General features: G+C 37.6%; 1 long non-coding RNA gene across 1 annotated transcript in view; it reads left to right on the forward strand.

Annotated features, from left to right (window-relative positions):
- Positions 1 to 20545, forward strand: part of LOC132712600 (uncharacterized) — a 41811-nt gene that overhangs the window by 14296 nt on the left and 6970 nt on the right. The window contains exons 2-3 of the long non-coding RNA XR_009623245.2: positions 12686 to 12808; positions 13033 to 13100. This is a non-coding gene — a long non-coding RNA (uncharacterized LOC132712600). The remainder of the gene's footprint in view (positions 1 to 12685; positions 12809 to 13032; positions 13101 to 20545) is intronic.

Raw genomic sequence — 20545 nt, forward strand, 5'->3', positions numbered from 1 at the left:
AAGTTTGAGTAGTTCGGAAAACCGGTAGTAAAAATTCTGACTGGCCCCGCCCCGATCTATTCTCTGCCTCCCGAGTCCCAGCTGATCGGGAGGAAATGGGGATTTTGCAATAGCCTTCCCTTGGAGTGGGGAGGGAATGGAGATTTTACAGTATCCTTCCCCTGCCACGTCTACCAAGCTACGCCCACCAAGCCACACCCACAGAACCGGTAGTAAAAAAATTTGAAACCCACCACTGGTGCAAAGTAATCATAAGGCACTGTAAAATGAAATCCCCACATTTTAAAAGAAATAAGGTCTTAGAAGAAAAGATATAAATGAAATAAAATATTTTCCTTTATTCTTGTTAAACCTTATTGAAATAATCAAATGATACAAAAAGAATAACTTGCATTCTGTATGTGTGCCAAACAATAACTAAGATATAGAAAGTGGTATCAAAAAAGGATCTTAAAAATCATACTTTTATATCGTAGCATGTTCTTTCACATGACATGTTGGACATTACTAGTAAAATTTTGGCATCACATGTAGTCTATTTCCTATATATGTTGTATCTATGTATGATGGAGTGGATCCTACATTTTTTCTATGTGTTATGTATTGTTATATTAGCCATAGTGTTCATGTACAAACCTCTTTTTTGGTTTTTGGGAACTACTGTAAAGCAAATTGGATTTTTCATTCTGCAATAACACCATTTATTTTGTTTTTAAGTCAATGAGTATGTACCAGAAGCAATATATTCAACAAAGGCACTAACTCTAATTGTATAATGTGAGTATTCAGATGAAGAAGAGGTTCAGGACATTAATTCTTTTAAAATGGTCAAAATCTCAAATTAGCCATGATACTAGGTGCTGTGTGAAGATGTAGACTTGAAATACACAGAAATATCTATAAAACCTGAGTGGTTTGTTTTGTCTCTAGATCATGGATGTCCAAACTTTTGGCTTGCCTGGGCCATATTGAGTGAAGAGGAGTTACCTTGGGCCACATATAAAACAAGTAATATAGTTAATGTATACAAATCACATAATAATGTTAAAAGTTTACAATCTTATGGGGCTGCATTACTAGCTGTCTAGGGCCATATAGCCTGCAGGTTGGGCACTCCTGTTCTAGCTTAACACTTAAAAAGTACAAGCTTTCATCTGGACAAAAGCATTCCTAAAACTTAGCCTTCCCCATTCATGCTAAAAAAAATTATATTCCATTTAACCATGATAATCAAAAAATCGAATTTTCAGCTTATACTTAGAAGCTCAATGTAAGCTTCTGTTTTACAATTATACAGGGTTTTTAAAAATCATTTGTTTGCCATCAGGCTAATGATTAGGAATATCTTTTTGCTTATATTAGCTGTTTGCATTTACCATGGTTCCTTGTCATACAAGTTGCTTTGTACTGTCAGGACTGTCAGATAGAGAGATGAATATATTTAGTAACAGTGGCTTCCTGCCACATCTTTAGTCAGCATGAAAAAGAAACCATTAAAGGATGAGCTGTTTGTAAAGTAATGATGGGAAGTGGTGGTCTCTTGAGAACTTGCCAGCGAAGACTTCGAAAGCGGGACCAAAAAAAAAAAAAGTTGGCCTATGTCACATGCAATTAGATGCTTCACAAATCTAATTGCTTAAATACATTACTTATGAATAGCTTCTGTATCTTCTGTTTGTTAAGCAGAACTTAGCCATTTTTTAAAAATGAATACGAAGTAGCATTTGGAGTGGGCTTTTCTATGTTTATTCTTTGCTAGTGTGAAGACTAAAAGAAATGTTGCTTCTTTTCTTTAACTACTGTGTCTACAAGAAGCAACATTTATTGTGTTCTTGAAAGGCCAATTGTTGTCTCACCTAGTTGTCTCAGTAGACTCACCTAGTCTAGTAAACATGTAAGAGTTAGGAGGGTGAATGGTGAGCTGTAACATAATAGGTTCGGTGTTAGGTCATATGTAGAGATTGGACAGCAGATAAGGATAAATGGAAAAAGCTAAGAATCAGCACTGATAATTCATTGTAAGGAAATATGGAACTGAGAAAGAAAGGGGGTTTCTGTTTAAATTCTGACTAGGGATGCAGAGTTTAACTGATGACGTGTTCTATGGTTGCCAGACAATTGAGCAGTGAAAGGATAATATTAAAATACATTTCATACTTATTTGGGAATAAGCCGCTTTGCATTTGGAACATGTATCAACGTCAACACAATAGGATTGAACGATAAAGTAACTTGGTAGTTCTGTGTAAGTATAAATGAAAAAATCCAAGGAAATAAAACATTGCAATATGCTGTCAGAAATTAAAGAAAAAACATTAAAAGCCAAAGAAGGAAATGACAGTGTGGTACCTATAATTATCTGAACAAAGCTCGATAATTGCTTCTGCTTGATCAAAATGTAATTCTAATGCATAGGAATCATTGGGCTCTGGTTTATACAAATACATTGCAATTTCTGATGCTGGCACTAGAGGGCCTTGAATGCTGAAGAAAGATGCTAAATCTCCAAATGATTCAGTGCTTTAGTCTGTACAGCAGAATTGTTGTTCTTAAAACACACACACACACACAGAAACACATTATATGAATCCTTTATGTAACAGTTATGGTAGTTGTAGAAAAGTTTATTGATGCATGTTTATTAGAAAAATCAAGGAAAACCGATAGAACAGTTTTTAGAAAGAAATGGCCTTCCAAGATCCTCATTTCTCTTCACCATCAATTTCAAACTGCAAAATTCTTCTTAAAGCTTTTAAAAGGAGCTATGAAGAGGTTTGTCAATATTCTTAGGACTATTAAAGACATTTAGACTTGTAATCTTTCCACCTGAGGTTAAAATTCAAGGCCTTCCAGGATTTACTCTAAATAAAGTCTTTTTTAGGGGATGCAAAATGCACAGTCTGGAATTAGTGCTGTCAAAATGAAATTGTCCAGATCACCATTTTTGCCTCTTTCCCCTCCCCTCTGTGTAGTGATTTCATGGCAGGCTTAGTGGGCTTCCCCAGCCTTGTAATACTATTTATATATTATATTTCTAAATTGTGCCAAAACCACAATTTTATGGCTAACATAAAGATATATTGAAAGTATATTGTATAATAATGTAAGAGCAAATATAGCAACAGTATAGTTGAATTATCAGCAAATAAAATTGCACTTTATTAAAATCATTAAAAGTAAAATTATTAACAAAATAGTAATATATTACTATTATTAGTAATAGATCGGCAGTTCTAACAGCTGTCAAAATAATTTTTGAAAAACAAATATTTTTTTTAAAATCTCTGAGAAAACAAATATGTTCAGTTAATACTGAAAGCATGATAATGTAGGCACCAGATAGACATTGCTGGGTGTCATAAGTAGAGAGCTTGCTTATAAATAAGCCTTGTGACTTATGTACATATCCTCAATGTCACTATGCAAATATGAAAGTTAGATCTGCATCATGACATCATAATTCATTTGCTTGTTTGCTGTGTAGTGCATATCTATAGTTGTCTCATATGCACTAGTTATTTAGAAAAGTAAGCTAATAACATTTAATTGCCAGGATGAGAAGGTGAGTTGGGAAAAACAAGCCAAGGGTGCTCTGACCTGGGAAAGGAGAAAAATATTTTCAGTTCCTAATCAACTGCAAGAGCTTGACAATCACTTAATACAAGGAGAGAGTGGATTTCTTTCCTATCCAGGCCTGGGGCTTAATGGAAACCAGCAGTTTAGGTCTCCCTGTGTTCTTTTATGCCCTTGTGTTCCTCCTTTAAGTACATGTATATTGTAACTTATCTTGCATTGAGCTTCTAGCCTAGAAGCTAGATAATCTAGGGCAGGGGTGGGCCAAATCAGGGTTGTGTTTGACCTCGGGGGGGGCAGGGGGGGCTTGGCCAGGGTGGGCATGGCCAGCTTGACATCACTTGTGTTGGTAGTGCCTGTGATGACCCGAGTGAAAACTGGCTCCTGAGCTCTGTTTTCGGCTAGCATGGCCTCCTGCCAACCCTCTGCTAGCAGCCCTCCTGAGTTCCATTTTTGCTGGCAGAGGCACCGCAGGGCCAGTCCTTCGCTGTTTACAGGGCAGTCCCGTGGGCCAGATCTAAGCACCCCATGGGCTGGATCCAGCCCCCAGGCCTTGAGTTTCACCTGATGTAGGGCAGTATTGGCTAACCTTTTCCAGACCAAGTGTCCAAAGCGTGCGTGCCCGAACCCCCAAAATCCAATGCGTGCACAGCCCCTGTGCATGTACCCTGCCCCTGTGCATGCATGTGTAGCGACCCTGCATGCACCCCGACCCATGTGCACACGCCCCCTGTACATGCCCCGTACATTCGTGCACTCCATATACCCCACCTCCCTGCGCATGCATGCGCAGCCATGCATGCGCCCCAACCCCCTGCATGCATACACAGCCCCTGCATGCACCCCCATGCATGCACATGCAGCCCCCTCACGCCTCCTGCACATGTGGCCCCCCACATGTGGCCCCCATGCATGCATGCACCCCACATGCACCCCATCCCCGCGCATGCACGGCAGAGACCCGAAGACCAGCCGGCTGGTGGGAGGTGCGCGTGCATGCATAGCAGAGCTGAACTGGGGCAACAGCTTATGTGCCCACAGAGGGTGCTGCGTGCCACCTCTGTCACACGTGCCATGGGTTCGCCATCACGGATTTAGGGTAAGAAGCTGATCAGAACTGCAGGGAGGAGGGGCAGTTGGGGCTTTCTGAGGTTGTGAAGAGGAAAAAGGGAAAGGAATATCTGAGTGATAAGACACCTAATAGGAGAACAGAGTCCCATCCAACTCAAACAATAGAAAAACAGCTACATTTGATTTAGCCTATCTGTTTTCCTAGAAATAAATTATTTATTTATTTATTTATTTATTTATTAAATTTTTATACCGCCCCCTCTCCCAAAGGACTCGGGGCGGTGAACAGCCAAAATTAAAAACACACAATACAAATATTAAAATACTTTAAAACAAAATTAAATTTATCTTTGGCTTCCCCAATTTAAAACCCCTTACCCATAAAATTCCCCAATTAAAAGATTTTTAACCCAGCCTGGCTTGCTGAAATAAAAAAGTCTTCAGGGCCCAGCGAAAGGTATGGAGGTCTGGGATCAGTCGTATCCCTGGGGGTAGCTCATTCCAGAGGGCGGGTGCCCCCACAGAGAAGGCTCTTCCCCGGGGGGTTGCCAGCCGACATTGCCTGACGGACGGCACCCTGAGGAGGCCCTCTCTGTGGGAGCGTGTTGGCCGGTGGGAGGTTATCGGAGGCAGAAGGTGGTCTCGTAAATAACCGGGCCCTAAGCCATGGAGCGCTTTGAAGATGAGAACCAATACCTTGAAGCGCACCCGGAAGACCACTGGAAGCCAATGCAGCTCGCGCAGGAGAGGTGTCACGTGGGAGCGCCATGTCGCCCCCATAAGTACCCACGTGGCCGCATTCTGCACCAGTTGGAGCCCCCGAGTGCTCCTCAAGGGGAGCCCATGACCCCAAATACCATGGCATCTCATGGACCTTTTCCTGAGGAGATCTTAGGGTCAGAAATTTTGTCAAAACCAATTTTTATATCCATGAGGTACTATTCCTTTACATAGCCTTTCTCCAAGGCATTTTAAAGACAACATTTTAAACTCCCTTAGAATTTCTACCATATGTTAAATTCTACCATAAGTTTTATTCTTGATATTTTCCATCATTTTGTTAGTGTTTGGGGATTTTTTTTAGTTTATCATGTGAATTCCAGCTATTTGGTTGTTTATTATTCATTTATTCTTCAAGTTAAGCATGTTGTAATAAGACAGGCATTATTTGTATTGATTAGCAGCAGATACGTTTCATGCTAAATTGTGAGATATTTGGTTGGGTTTGGGCTTTGAATAAGTCTGCTTACATGTCTGACATTCCATGGGCTCAAACAAGTGCAAAACTATGTTTACTTAACTATGATTTCCTGAACAAGTCACAATTGGTAGGATTCACACAAATGCTTAGCCAACAAATAACATAGAATGTTGGACTTAACTGATTCTTGACTCATCTTGTGCTTTTATTTTTATTTTATAATGATGCAGCATAATGCATAAATCCAAATTATATAAAATGTCTAGGTCATTATTGGCCAAGACTGAAAATTTCAGGTAGTTTGGGATATTTAACATGATAAGCCTGAGAATTTGATGATCTCATAGAATAAACTTTAAATAAACTTTAGATTCTAGAACTATTGCTGTCTCCCAACAAAAAAACAAAACAAAACCTTGTTGCTGAATGTTCCTTTTTAAAGCTGCCTTATCCAGATCTTTTGAATTGAGCCACCTCAATGATTAGAGACATACTGTATCAGCAGTGGAACAAACTACTTCCTCTGCTGCAAGGATTTAAGTGAAAACTGAATATCCATCTCTCAAGGATGCCATAGTAGTATGTTCTTAAAATTAGCAGGAGATTGGATTAGATCAGTCTTTCTCAAACTTTTTAGCCTAAAGCAGCGGTCCTCAACCTTTCTGGATCTACTGGCGCTGTTGGCGATGGGGGGGGGGTGAGGATGGTTTTTCACGTGAGCACTCCATTTGCACAAATGTAGCTTCGGGTACCTGCATTTTTGTCTGCCACTTGCATGGCCCAGTTCCCAATTTGCTGCGGCACAGCATTGGGCTACAGATCCTTAGCCTAGAGGACCCTTGAAATATTTTTCAGGTCTTAGGGAACCCGGCCAATCTGGCTCAAATATAGACCAGAAATTACAAAAAATACATTGTTTCATGTAGGCTTATATTTATGAATTAACAGTGTTTTTAAACTAAAGTGTTTCTTCCCTCCGCTCCCCCTCTATGGGTAGTTTCTGCTGCATGTGATGTCTGGGCCAGCCCAACCCCAGATCTTCTGCACTCACTTTAAGATGGAGCCCCCCAGGCCATTGCACCTGGAGAAAGGCCCGCGCTGGCAAGGAGATCTCCAGTATTCAGGCTCTGGCACCATCTCTTGCACATGTGCAATTTCACTATCTGCTGCTCCTCCTTCCTCTCCTTGTCATTTACTCCTCTTTGGTTTGTGCTTTACTCTCCTCCCCGCTTGTATGCACATGTGTAATCCCAACCCCGCCCAGGGCCTCCGCATGCTCTTGCTGTCCAACCCACTTTTGGAGGGTTTTATTTGGTTTCTGCTTTTTTAAAAAATAAATCATAATCTCCCAAAGAATTCTTGGTAACGCCTCAGAGAACCTTAGGGTTCTATGCAACTCTGGTCGAGAAATCCTGAGTTAGATAATCTCCAAATGCTTTTTTTCAAAACTCTTGTATTCTGTTTTTTTAACTGTAACATTTGCCTCAACACTGCTACATTCAGCACTTTAATTAGCTCAGCTTGCCTATTTTATTTGTCATTGGAGCACAATTGACATTTTAACATTACTTCTGCTTTAAGTCATAGAATTAAAATATTTTAGGAAATATTTAAAAAGAAGCTACATAAAGTAGCAACAGATGCTAAAAAGCAGGTTGCTTCTTGCTTGATCAGTGACAAGCTGATTTATTTGCATATGTAAGAAAATCCCAATATAACTTGCTGCCTATAAAAAGAAACAAGCTTCTGAACTCCAAATAAGCAGCATCTGGGAAGGTCAAGGAATTCATCCTCTGAGAACTTCTCTGTCAAGTATGCCAACAATAAACTGAGAGGAGTTACCATGGCACCAACACAAAGGGAAAATAAATTGGCAAGAAGTGACTAAGGCTGGCTATAGCCGTATAAGGTATTTGGGAAAAGCATGACTTTGCTACTTGATATTGATTATAACTCTATGAGATCTTCTCTCATTCTTTTCCTGCACCTATTAGGCTTTACTACTTACATGTATTTATTTATCCTGGAAGGAGTTGTTCCCAATTTGCATGCCAGGTTGATGGCAAAATGATTAGATGCACAGACAGCAGCTTAGTTGAATTGTTATATACCCTATTAAATAACCTGATATAATATTTTACCAACATACTTTACCTTTTATAGTTACATTGTTATTATGCTGTAGTGTATAAATGTATGGATGAAATGCATTAAAATACAATAGCCCTGTCATTTCTAGAGCCTAGGAATTTTCTTCATCCCAATCAAACTCACCATGTCACATTACCATCACGTGATGTTTCACAATGTTTTTCCCTATTGCGGAGCTGGGGTGGGCGTAATGATGCATCTGTTCCACGGGCTGCCAGTTTGACTCCCTTAGCATAAATCATAATTCCTTTATTTTCAGATAATTTAATGTGTGTCCATTTCTTTGATTCTAAGCAAGGCAGAAAGTAACGTTCCTCTCCTTTCCAGATTAAATCCCATAAATCTTATAAAATAAATGTATGCAACCCAGTGCAATAGAACTGTACTCAGAAAATCTACTCAGTCACATACTTGTCTGTAAGTAACCGCTGTATTCTCTCTCTCCTGCACCATTCACTGAGGTAACTTAATATTAGAATTAAAACAGGTTTAGGAATAATAGGACAAAATGCAAAACCAGATCATAATACATACATTTCAAGGAGAATAATCAATTCCATAGTTATAACAGAGAAAATAGACTACCAGGAAACACATCACTCTACTGCACTTAGGGTCTGCTGCCAAATTTTCAAATGAAAACTCAACGTAACAGTCTCAGGGGAAAGCTGTTCTACAGGATGTGAAGCTACAGAGGCAGCCTATTGTGTAATAGGCTCGTGTGAATTCCCTACATCAGAAATTAAAAAGACAAACCTCACAAACCAGCAGCCTGAAGGACCAGTAGATACATACACACTCCAGGAGGCAATGAGCTTCTGCAGATGAGAGCAGATTCAGATAATAAAGGGCTACTTATTGGCAGAGAGCATAGCCCAAATGTATCTGTGCAGCTACGGAAAGCTGGGCAAAGGACCTCGGCATACCTCTTTGAGAGGACAGCAATCTAGGCTTTTGCTCCTCTTTTGGAAACAACTCTGACTCTAGGTTGGCATTTTTGCCACTCTTACTGCATTTGGACCTATTCATGGAATTCTCTGAACTGTTACAAACAAGTCTTGTGGTTCTGAATCTGCTTCTCTCTGTTCACAGATTGTCATGGCTCAAATTATGGCCTTTGTGAAGTTTTGGGTGTTCTCTGGCTAATTACTGATTCTGTTCCCAGTTGTTGTTAGAATGCTTCTGTTAACTCTTTGAGGTAGTCCAAACAAAAAGCACAAACCATGAATAGTAACACTACCTTTATTATAAGGTCACCATTAACAGAATCTTGCAAAATTGTAAGCACCTCTCTCCTCCTTTACTTTTACTGTACAGAAAACCATAGATGGTCCTTTCTGAGACACTTTCTCCATTCCTCTTTTGTTTCTGTGGACATTATGGTTGTGTAGTCCGCAGCTCTTCCCCATTTCTCAAGTCATTCCCACATACCATTACAGTTTCTGACATGGCAAAAAAGCCCTAAGAACTACTTATTTATCTGGTTTTCTATTGTGTTAGATACCATTAGATACTCTTATCACCTCATATACCATTCTCAATAAGCTTTTTATATATAAGAAAGGTACCTGCAAAGTTGCCTGTTCTCTATCTGTGAAGACTTTTCTTGATATTTTAAAACCATGCTATTTTAGTGGAGAGATCTTAAGAAAATCTTACTTATACAAAGGAATTTTGTTTCCTCTGCCATGAGCAGGAATGATAAATGGGTTGGAAATAGCATTCTGATCCTCAAATTATTTTATGAAATGTTCTTGAGATTTTAGATAAATAACAACCACCTAGCTTAATTAGTGTAGCAAAACTATATAAACTGCTTATAGGCTTTGGTCTGTTTTACCTAGAAGAATGCTCACTGTCCTCCCAACATCCTAAACTACAAATTTCAGTGTATCTACCTTCTCAGATGAATGAACTAAAGCAGGGGTGTCAAACTCACGTTGTCACCGTGGTGTATCGTGATGTATCTGGACTTTTTCCCTCTTCGCTAAACCAGGCTGGGGGGGCCAACACATGACGCATCCAGTCCACGGGCCACGAGTTTGAACTAAAGTGTCAGATGAAGTGGTGGTTCTGCTGCTTCTCTGCCTTGCTTAGACTGATGCAAAACCTTTGAGGAACTTTCATTTTTGCCTTTTACAAGGAAAAATACACACAATACATCAGAGAATATATTATTGTATTCCCATGGCAGACACAGTTGCGTAGGCAGACAAGCCTTTTAAAAGAAAGGATTCCATTGGCATTAAAAGCCTGAAGAAAGATTCACAAACTTAGTAAAGGAGGAACTAATACTTTCATTAGATGAGATCTCAAAATCTTTTGTGAATCAATCCAATATTATACTGACATAAGAAAGCAACAATAGGAAAATAAGAGCTTGCATGCAGAGTAAAAGAAAATGTAATGGGCAAACATGAAATATGTACCTATTTCTGAGCATTGGCTCACATTATTAAGATTAAAAAGGGTGCTTTGGTATATTAGTATTTGGAACAATTTAGAACATAATTGTATATCCTGAGATATACAATTCATTATGTTATATTTATAGAAGGAGTATTATTGGGGTAAATCCAGGTCAGCAATTCATTACTTCAACTTGACAGTAATGGGTCCACTGAAATCACCAAGGGAAAAAGCTATCATTCTGCCAAAATGTGCAAGATAATGATTTATGATTCATAATCATAAATCACTCAGAGATTCATTCCCCGAGTTTATGACTTATCTGCAACTATACCTGCAGTTATATAGATGCGTAGATTTCCTCTTCATTCTATTAGAGAAAAAGTTGGTGAAAAGTTATTATAAAATTACCTCCTTTCTCAAAAAGATCCTAAAAGCTGAAGAGGTTCTAATGCACTGGCCGCTCTTGTAAATTTTAATTTACATATTAACTTAAAATAATCCTCAGTAATTCTCAAAGTGAGGACTTTGGTGATCCATTAGGTAATTTGCTGCAGCAACTACATTCATAGCTCTTAGAGTCTACTTGCTATCTCAGATTGCTTCCCTATCATGCACCAAGAATCAACCTGAACATCTGTCTTTGCTATAAGAACCAATTCTCACCCTGATGAAACCTCTTAATAGCTTTTCTAAAACAATCAACAAATGCAGCCTGCCCCTCCTTCATGAAAAGGACAGACTTCCTTCCCTTTTACACTGAAAGCAGAAGATCCAGAACCCTTCCTGTACTAATTTCCCCACTTATAGTTTTCTTACCTGAAAGTAGAGAATTTTCTGGAATTCTTCCATTCTACTTTAACATTCTTCTTAGTAAATCTTACTAACCAGAACATAAAGAGATTGGCTTTTGTAATTAATCATCGCTAGCATAGGTTGGTTATGAAGAAACTTGATGTGTATTAACAATCACCTGGCAGGAGCCCAGTCACTGCCTCAGCATTATTTTTCTATTTCTGCCAATAACCATCTGGAAAGAGCACAGTCACCACCTTCGGTCTGTCTGTGCTCAACTAAATGTGATTTCTGACAAGCAGCTGAAGAAGAAATGAGCAAATAGGAAATACAAGCATATTTAACATGTGATTTCATTGGGCTGTGCATCTGTTATCAGTAGCTCCTTAGTTCTCAAAAGATTTTTCTTGAAGAATATTCTTGACTTGCAAGTTTATGACAAAAGTAGTTGTTACTGTGGCATTGGGCACATACAATAATTCAAGTGGTAAATCATTTTTGAATTCAATTTTGATACAAAGCTTATTTTAAAGTATCTTTACAAATGGACCAAATTGAAGTAATATTAGTTACTAAAAATGTGAACTCCTGTGTTCTTAAAAATGAAAATGTTGGGAGGGGACATTTATTTATTAGGAGGGTCTTGCATTTTCTACATGTTTATTCAGTAGTCAGGATTGCAGAAAATTTGAGTAACATTGAATTAAGACATTCTCCTTTGAAAAGTGTTGTAACAACTTGTGTACTTAATAACTATTTAAAATAACTTGTAACTTTTAAAATTCCTGTTAATATTTCCATAAAGTTAGAACTTTATACATATATATTTGTGTAGTATTTCCAGACTGGCAGTAAGTATTTTGATAGAAATTTATTCCAAATAGCAGTTATTGCCTGGGTAGCAGTGAAGTCTGCAGGGAGATACAGTGCTAAGTCATTTCCTGGCTCTACAACACTTGAATCCTAGTAGAGAAGGGAGTGCTGCCGTTTACAATAATAGCTGCTCAAACCACATTTTACTACATTCCTTCCCTTTTTAGCAAGCTGTTACAAATGTATCAATTTTTTAAAAATCATGCAAAACAACTGTAAGGCCTATTTTTCAAATGCTTGTAAACATACATGGTAGATCTTTGAACTAAGTGGTATATTGAACTTTCACACACAGAATTCATAAAACATTTTGGTAGGCAAAGAAACTAAGTGGCCCAATATTATATTCTTCTAACAAAAGTTATGTGTGGTAATGATTTACAATACCTGAAAGTAGTGAGAAGGTAAAATTTATCCAGAAGTAGACAATAACAGAACAAGATAATTATCAATATTTATATTATGTATCAAAGAAGATCTTCTCTGAGAGTCCCTGAAGAAGTGGTGCAAAGATTAGCAGAATTCTCACATTTAACCCTTCTTACCTGGGTTAAATGTTCTTGAGTATTTTTATAGGTTGATAATGTGTCCCTTTCTGTTGCTTCGCTATAGTATGGGCCAAGCAAGATTTCAGAAAATCCAGTTAACGGTGGAATCGGAATGGGACAACTTGCCAGAGCCAACTCGCTGTGGCCAACGCACTACAGGACAACATGCCACAGGACAATTTAACAAGTCAGTTTAATCATTTAAAATAAATAAAAATATTTTAATTTTTGTCATTTACATTTCACTCTGTCCCTGCTTTTCCATCCTTCCTTTATTGATTCTATGCCACCATTTCTTTGAGACTATTGTAGAAACTGTACTGTTGCTAGTTTGGTTATCCTGGTTAGGCCCATATATAAGAGACTGTAGACTTTCTTGTAATAGTAATATTTATTTCTTTTCTTCCTCAGGAACACAATTAGACAGGCATCAATCTGGGAGGAGTGAGAACTTATATACAGAGGAGGCGGGGCTAATGGTAAGTAGTAACCAATGGTAAGTGACACAATGACATCACACAATGACATATACACAAGCATACATATTTACAGATATCAGGTTAGGTATTTTCATCTGTAACAAATCCCCCTCTAAAATACCTAACTAATGGTGGGTTATTAAGATTATATATGTACATTAAGTTTGGAAGTCAAATACATATGTTGTTTGGTTGGTAATGGCTTAGTGAGGATATCAGCAATTTGTTCACTAGTATCGCAATGGACAGCTTTAATAAATCCTATACTTGACAGTTGTCTCACATGTTTATATTTGATATCGATATGTCGAGATCGTTGACCTATTGCTTCGGAAGCTGATATATCTATTGCTGCCTTATTGTCCTCATTGATAATAATTGGATAAACAGGTTCATCCCACACATTGGATAACAAATCATCGAACCAAGTTAGATTGTTGACCGCTTTGGATAAGCAAACGTATTCGGCTTCCGCTGTAGAAGTGGCAATTAAATTCTGTTTGCCTGTGTACCAGTGCACCGCACAGCCATTTATAAGAAAAACATATCCAGAAGTGCTTTTTCTGGTTTTTGAATCAGTAGCCCAATCAGCATCAGCGTAGCAGGTCAAAGTTGGTTTTTCAGAAATGAATGGTTCTAAGAATAAGCACACATCAATGCTAGATTTTAGATATTTTAGAATCCTCTTAATTCCCTCCCAATGGTATAAGTTAGGATTGCTTACATGTCTTGACAACAAATTTACGGCAAGGGTGATATCAGGCCTGGTCCAATTAGATATGTATAATAAGGACCCAATAATCGATCGATACAAAGTGTTATCCTTGAATGGTTCGTACTCATTATACACATTCCTATAAAAATCAGTTGACATAGGAGTATCACAAATTTTTGAGTTAATCAAGTTACATTTTTGTATGAGTTCCATAATCTTGTCTTTCTGAGATAATTTGAACCCCTTATCTGTTTTGTCAATTTGGACTCCTAAATACTTATTTACCTTTCCTAATATTTTTAAGTTGAAATTTCTGCCTAGTTGTTCAGCGAAATTATCACATTTAATTTTGTCAGGTCCAAAATACAATATATCATCAACATAAATCAAAACATATTCAATAGAATCATTATTTTTTTTCGTGAAAAAGCAAAAATCAGACGAAGTAGCTACAAAGCCTATATTTTTAAGTATCTTTTTTTTTTATTGCAAAAGTTTTACAATTACATTTTCACCCCTTTTCCCCCCCCCCACCTCCCCCCCAGACTTCCCAACCTCCCTAACCCTCCCTAACCCTCCCCTCCCCCCAGACTTCCCTATAATATACTCATACTCATAAAAAACCCTTAATATAACACTTATATATAAACTTGAACCCCTCCCTCCCCTGTATAATTTTTCTCTTTACCTCATTACTTTAAAATATTTCCAATACATTATTTTCAAATAAAAGCTATTTGATACTTTCTAGTTTAATATTTGTTCTGAACATATTCTATCCACCTTTTCCATTCCCATTCATAAGTCTCTTGTGAACAATCTTTTAAATATGCTGAAATCTTCGCCATCTCTGCAAAACTGGCCATCTTCAAAGTCCATTCCTTGATAGTGGGCAAAGCTTCATTCTTCCAGTATTTACCTATCAACAATCTTGCTGCTGTTATCATATACAATATCAATTTTGTTTCACCCAATGTAAAACCCTTAACTATACCCAATAAAAACAATTGTGGAGAGAATTGAATTTTTTTCTTCAAAACATTCTGCATGACCCACCAAATTTTTATCCAAAAAGCCTTAACTTTCCTACAGGTCCACCAAACATGATAATACGTAGCATCCAAACATTCACATCTCCAACATTTTGGCTGAACATTAGGGTACATACATGACAACTTTTTGGGATCTAAATGCCATCTATAAAACATTTTATAGAAATTTTCCCTCAGGTTCTGCGACTGTGTAAATTTAACATTCTGAACCCAAATTTTTTCCCATGTTTCCAACATCACTGGTTCTTCAAAATTTTGTGCCCACTTAATCATACAATCTTTAACTAATTCAGTTTCTGAATCCCTTTCTAGCAAAACATTATAAAGCCTCTTGATATGCATTGGACCTTTCTCTCTTATATGTCTAACCAATTCTTCCTCATGCAACATAATACCAGTTTTTTGGTCCTCTTTCCATCTCAATTGTAATTGATTATATTGTAACCAAGTTAAATTAATCCCTTCGTCCAACAGTGTCTGCAATGTCTTCAGCTGCCATCTGCCCGCATCTGTAAAAAGAACCTCTTTGTATAAAACCCCCCCGAGTGACATTATATTTGTATTCCACAAAGTATGACCAAGATCCAGCCATAACGGTATTTTATAATCCCATTTGAGTCGGTGCTTCTTCCAAACTCTCATCAAAGAGTCTCTAAGTATATGACTTTTAAATACTTTATCAACTTTGTCATCATAAAATAAGTAGGCATGCCATCCAAATTCAAGATCAAAACTTTCTGCATTCAATATTGCAACCTTTTTACTTCCAAACCAATCACTTGTTAAAGTTAAAGCTGCTGCATCATAATATAGCTGTAGGTTTGGAAGTTTAAGACCTCCTCTTTCTGGAACATCTTGCATAATTTTCAATTTCACTCTCGGCTTCTTCTCGTTCCAGACGAACTTATTCACTCCAGATTGCCAAACTTTCAATTGTTTATCACTTTTAAGCACCGGAATCATTTGAAACAAAAAAAGAAATCTTGGCAAAATATTCATCTTAACTGCTGCTATTCTTCCAAGTAGAGACAGCTGCAGTTTTTTCCAAGTCTCCATATCTTTCTGCACCTCTCGCCACAACACCTCATAGTTATTTTGAAACAATTTCATGTTTGATTCTGCAACCTGAACTCCTAGATATTTTACCTTAGGTACAGTCTCAAAACCTGCCCTCCTTTCAAGCTCATATTTACGATCTTGTGTCATGTTTTTAGCTATCATTTTAGTCTTTTTTGGATTCAGTCTAAAACCTGAAACTTTACCATAGTCTTGTATAATGTCCTTCATCAAGATTATTGATTCCATTGGTTGTGATAGGGTAACAACCAGATCATCTGCAAATGCCTTTATTCTGTAATCCTCTTGCCTAATCTTTATACCTTTCAAGATATTAGAGTCCCGTATTGTATTTAGCAAGACTTCTAGTGTTAAAATAAATAAAAGTGGGGACAACGGACATCCCTGTCTTGTTCCTTTTTCAATTTTAAACTCTGTTGTCAGACTTCCATTAATAATGATCTGTGCCTTTTGCTCTTGATAAATTGCTGAAATCGCCTGTATAAATTGATCCCCAAAGTCCATCTTTTTTAAAGTCTTTAGTAGAAAATTCCAATCCACTCTATCAAAGGCCTTCTCTGCGTCCAAAAAGACCAGCACTGCAGGAATCTGTTTATTCTTCTCAAGATATTCCAATAAATCTATTACTTGCCTTACATTGTCCTTCATGTACCTGCCCTCGATAAATCCCGCTTGATCATCATGAATCACCTTTTGAATTACTGGCATCAACCTGTTGGCTAGTACTTTCGCAAAGATTTTATAATCTGTATTCAAAAGAGATATTGGTCTATAGTTCTCTGGTTTTTTAGGACCGATTTGTTCTTTTGATATCAAAGATATGTAAGCTGTTGTCCATGATGGGGGTATTTTACCCCCTTGCTGAATATTGCAAAATAAATCTCTAAGTTGTTCCACCATTTCAGCTTGCAAAGTTTTGTAATACGCTGCGGTCAAACCATCCGTGCCAGGAGCTTTGGCTGTTTTTAACTGTTTAATTGCTACTATTATCTCCTCCTCTGTTATAGGATAATTCATTCTGTCCTTTTGTTGATCAGTAATTTTTGTAACTCTTTTATCGTTTAAATATTTTTCTATAAGTCCATTCTGCACCTCCTCTTTAGCATATAATTTAGTATAATAGTCCACAAAAGCTTCTTTAATTAATTTTTGTTGAAAGATTTCTTTCCCTCCAATATCAATACTATCAATAGTCCGTATACTTTGTTTTTTCCTCAATGTGTAAGCCAACCATCTACCTGGTTTATTAGCGTTACAAAATGTGTTATGCTTCACATATTGTAAGTTTGTTGCAACTTGTTCCGCCATAAGCATTTGAAATTGGTCTTTCAAAAGTTTTATAGCACTACGTATTCTTTCATCTGTTGGATTTTTAATAAGTAACTGTTCTTTATTCTTTATTTCTATTTCCAGTTCAGATCTTTTCTTTTGTCAGAACAATATATGTTTAGAGTTCATGTAGATAAGTACCCCTCTCATATAAGCTTTACTTGCGTCCCACACAATTTCAATTGGGGTACCTTTATTCAAATTTATTTCAAAAAATTCTTTCAAATGCTTTTTAAGTTCTGTTGTATTTTTTTCATATCTAAACAAATTCTCATTTAATCTCCAAGAACGTCTCTCAACCTTGTCCATCTCAATTTCTATCCATACTGGGCTATGGTCAGTCAAAGTTCTTGGAAAAATCTTTGTTCTTTTTGTCTTAACAAGTAAATCATCTGTCAACAAAATGAAGTCAATCCTAGAGAAGGATCTGTGTCTGTCAGAAAAAAAAGTGTAGTCCAATTCTTTTGAATTATGTATTCTCCAAACATCTTTTAGTTCCATATCTTCTTTCATGTCAAAAAAGGTCTGTGGTAATCTGATCCTAGACTTTGCCAAACTCTTTTTATCTAATTTAGAGTCGATTACTCCATTCCAGTCTCCCATAATTAAAATAGATCTGTAATCCCATTGCAATATTTTAGTATGTAACATCTTATAAAAATAGTCCTGTTGTTGATTGGGAGCATAAATTCCAATCAGAAGAATTTGGCCATTTACTGTAAGCAATTCAATTGCTACAAACCTACCATCTTCATCTGCTTCTATAACTTTAGCTGTTAACTTTTTATTTACATAAATAACCACACCATTCTTTTTTTGCGAAGTTGAAGATATAAAATGTGTTCCTAGTTTGGAGTTTATCAAATATTTTTGATCTTGAGTTGTGATATGCGTTTCTTGTAGACAAATTATATCATTATTAAATTGTTTCAAATATGTAAATAATTTCTTCCTTTTCTGTGCTGAATTCAACCCATTAACATTCCAAGATAAACACTTAAACATCATCACCCTCTTTCTGGAGCAAAGAGCAAAATAATTGAAGGTCATCCGAAAGCTTCGATCTCGCTCCCCCCATGGCTCCAGTCTCTTGTGCAGTACTCTTAACTGCCTCCTTGTCTTGTCTTTCCTGTTGTTGTTGTTGCTTTTGTTTAAGTAACTTAGATTGAGCTCGAGTTACACGTTGATCCTTAACTTCAATCATCCGAACCGGGTCCAAGATTGGAGAAGATTCCAGCAAGGGCTCATCCAGAAAACCTCCTTCTGCACCTTGCACTTCCTCTAATTCCTGCTTAGACTGTTCTTGCAATTCTCGTTGAGGTTGCTTCTCTTCACTCTCTTTAATCTCCAAAACTGTAGATGTACGTGGAGATGGTGTTCTTTCCTTAAGAATAGTAGTATAGAAGTGCTGTGCCTTCTCCACGGTATTCAAACGGTATCTTTCTCCCTTGTATCTGAAAATTATGCCAACTGGTGCATCCCACCAGAAAGGTATCTGTAAATTTTGCAATTCCTTAACAAGAAAGCCAAATTCTTTTCTAGCTTTCAGCATTTTAGGAGGCAATTCTTTATAAATTCCAATTCGTGAGCCCCCCACTTGTACAGAAGTGTAAAAGGATTTTTGCAGGATATCGTTTCTTATTTCTCTATCTGTAAAATATATGACCACATCTCTAGGTAATTGTCTTTGTCTGGCCACCCAGGAGTTCACTCTGTAAATTTTGTCTATTTTGTGAAAAACCACATCAGGATTAACTTGTAGAATCTTGGCCAGGGCCTCAGAACAAACTTGTCTCAAATCCTGTCTTTCCTCCTCTCGAATTCCTCGAAGCCGTATAGCAAACTCCATTGCCCTGAATTGTATCATGACAATCTCGTTTTCAACTCTTTGCATTTTATTGTCAACATCAGCAATTTTATAATCATTGTCTTTCATCTTAACATTAACTTCTGATTTAAGTTCTTCAACTTTAAAATCAACTTTCCCAATAAATTCTGCCAGGCCAGATGCCACTTCTGATATTTTTTTGGTCACCTTGTTTTGGTTCTGTTTCACCATATCTTTAACTTCATTAATTTCCTGCATAAATTCCTGATGTGATTTTTGAAGTTTATCATCTATCTCCTGTTGAGATTTTTGAAATTTATCATCCAAAGTTTTAGAAATAAATTCTTTTAAATCTCCCACATCAAATTCTTTTTTCTGAGTCTGTAGCTGTTGAGCAGGGGGAAGCTGCGTTTCATGTTTGTGTGTGGGGGATCCCCCCCCTGTTGCCTTCCCTTCCTGCTTCTTTGAAGCCATCCTGCCATGTGATCTAGTTTTTCTAAAGAGGGAAGTTCCTTTTCCTTTCCCTCCTGCACAAAGACTTCTAAAAAAGTCCCCCAGATTTGATCAAATAAAGGTTGAAGTAAAGCAAAGTCAAGTATTGAAAAGGGAGAAATTTTCCACTTGTTTCTCTTATTACAAACAAGGCAACTTTGTAGCAACTTGGAAACTTTGTAACAAAGCAAGATAACTTCACCAATCCACACTCGCTGGCTCGTTAACTCTAAGGCTGAGCGCCATGTTTTTTCAAAGCACTTTCACTCATTCGCATTTTTCTCAGATTAAAAAGTCAACAAAGCGCTAATACTTGTGTTTCCAAGTTTCAGGATTCAGGTAGTTTCGCTGTTTATTAAAGCTGGTTCTTTTCGCTTTGAGTTTCCTGCAGCCGGCTTGTTCTGCAAAAGCAGAATCGTCCCACGTCGCCCGGAGTTTCAGCAGGTTGGGAGGGAGCCACGCCTGTTCTCTCCCCAGAAACTTCCCTGGGGGGTTACAGGGGCTCGACCTGTGCCCTGCGATCTCTACTTCATCAATCCTGTGGATTTTGAAGTTTTCGAGCCGCTTCTTCGTCGCGAAGCAGCTCTACAGGCGGCGGGGCTGGCGGAGCTTCAAAAGGCGCCGCCGTCGCCGAATACAGGGAAACCGGAAGTCCTATTTTTAAGTATCTTTGATAAGCACTCATACCATCGCTTACCAGACTGTTTTAGTCCATAAAGGCTCTTATTCAATAGCCAAATTTCTCCCTTTTTTGTATCTTTTTCCGGGGGTGCTTTCACATAAATTTCTTTATCTAGATCGGCGTGCAGATAGGCTGTCTGCACGTCAAATTGATATACTTCCAGATTTAAGATAGAAGCTAACACTAGTGCTGTTTTCACACTTTCTGATCTAACAGTTGGGGAGTAAGTGTCTTCATAGTCATCCGGAAATCTTTGGGCAAAGCCTTGAG

This window comes from Pantherophis guttatus, chromosome 7 (assembly GCF_059756535.1).
Source record: "Pantherophis guttatus breed Tessera chromosome 7, ASM5975653v1, whole genome shotgun sequence".
NCBI classification, from domain to species: Eukaryota; Metazoa; Chordata; class Lepidosauria; order Squamata; family Colubridae; genus Pantherophis; species Pantherophis guttatus.